Source organism: Fulmarus glacialis, unplaced genomic scaffold, assembly GCF_000690835.1.
Source record: "Fulmarus glacialis isolate BGI_N327 unplaced genomic scaffold, ASM69083v1 scaffold9646, whole genome shotgun sequence".
NCBI classification, from domain to species: Eukaryota; Metazoa; Chordata; class Aves; order Procellariiformes; family Procellariidae; genus Fulmarus; species Fulmarus glacialis.
Genome location: NW_009220018.1, coordinates 50,751 through 52,630, shown reverse-complemented (window position 1 = coordinate 52,630; position 1,880 = coordinate 50,751). Strand labels below are relative to the sequence as shown.

The 1,880-nt window shown below is 46.3% G+C and overlaps 1 protein-coding gene across 1 annotated transcript in view; it reads left to right on the top strand.

Annotated features, from left to right (window-relative positions):
* The window catches only part of LOC104078810 (nucleolar protein 4-like), a 56,012-nt gene that overhangs the window by 45,486 nt on the left and 8,646 nt on the right, over positions 1-1,880 (top strand). The gene's annotated exons all lie outside the window — the stretch shown is intronic.

Here is a 1,880-nt window from a genome sequence, read left to right as displayed (position 1 = left end):
CACTGGAAAATTTTGTCTGTATGTCCTCTTACTTTGGAAGTCTAGTAAACCATTGCAACTCTCCCAGATGGTTGTTCATAGTTGGAGCATTGTGCAAAGGTGTCCGTCTTCTGCATGGGGATCCTACAGGATCCAAAGCACATAAGCTCCACGAACCAAAAGTTTGTGTGCCCGCGCTTGGAAACCAGTTGTTGATACTAACAGTCTAGCTGGCTGCTGATTTGTGACCCACCTGCCATTTCAGGAAGATCATCAGGAAAGTTGTGGAAAGGCAACTCCATCAATTTCTTAGTTTCATTGGCACAAAAGCAATCAGTAGCCAACCTAATTATCCCTTGGCTATTGAGGGTAAAGTGCTCTGGCTCCATTAGCTGGTTTCCCTCCAGGAGAAATGGGAGAACTTGGAGGCTAGTTCTTTGGGATCTGTCAATCCTCTCTGATATGTCCATGGATATTTGCTTTCTCATTTGTAGACTAAGAGGAGTGGATGGAGTTGCAGTTGAGAGAGGTAACCATTGCCCTCCTACAGACCTCACAGGACAGCTGTTTGCAATCGTTATTTTGTTTCAAGGACTCTTGTTCCAAACATATGCAAGGCTGTTACGATGGTTAATGAGTTCCCTCTCTGGAGAACAGGATATTTGCTTGCGAATTGTTTTCAGGACCTAAGAAGTAATTTAAGAATTCATTTCCTTTTCAATTTAGTAACCCATCAAATGTTCTCATCACATTTACAAATGTTCTCCTAGTGTAAAAATAAATACACACCTCAGTCAGGATGTGTGTATAAACAAATACAGTCTGTTTTTGTGTATCTGCTAAAACAGAAAAAAGGAGAAGTTGCAAAAGCTAGCTAAAACGCACTGCTTGAATACCTATTTCTGGACCTTCCCCTACAGTAATATAATGACTATGTCCAATTAGATCTCCTATCTAGTAGTCCAACTGATGCATGTATTTTGTATGCTGTGACTCATTTAATTTGGTTATTTCCTCCCCCATAAAGTTCACCCCTACTTAGATCCCATCTTACAGACTTAGCTATGGGCTTACCCAACTGTTTGGTGGCTCTGGCTCAGGGACCTCTCTGTGCCTGCTGTTGCAGTGCTTCCCTCCTCAGCCTGTCCTTCCACACGGCTAATTACAGAACCATAATTAGCTCCTTACACAACTCTGTGGGGCAAACCTTCATGCAACTGCTCAATATGAGCGAGCAGAACACAACAGCTTGTACAGTGACCCCTCCTTTATTGTGGGCAGGAAAAAAGTACAGCAGGAAAAGGCTTGGGCTTACAGCACCAAGGTCTCTTTTTCCCCTGCTTTTAAACCCTTTAGGCCAAGCCAGCTCGGCTGGAAAGCTTCACCTTATCACCAAGCAATCTGTGGGTTGACAGAGCCTCTGTCAGCCTGTGCATGGGCTGGGGAGAAGCCTTTGGGCACGTTGTCCTTGATTCTTGTAGATGTTAAACGAGAGCTGCTCTTTGAGAAAGGTGGATTTCCACAGCTCTTTTTTAAGGCTAATGCAGTTCCTGCTACAGAACTGAATGGAAAATCTCCAAGATGGGGTAGCCCAGTGGGGGTAAACAAAATTTGCCTGCCAGCTCCTAGCCAGCCACAAAGGCTTCAGCTGGCCGTGCTCCATCACACCTGGACCAAGCCTGGAGGGACGCCCAGCTTGAGGGCAGGAGGGTGAGGACAGGGAGACAGGCTGCTCTGTTGGGAGCAAATCTCTTGCTGCTGTTGAAGCTGTTGAAATCCCTGCATGCTGGCTGAGCCTCTTCTGACAGAGTGGGATTGCCCGGCCTCCCCACATGTTTCTGTCCAGTGGGTCGCCGTCTGCCCTCTCCCAATGACTGTCAGCTGTCAGCACTCTCTGAAGC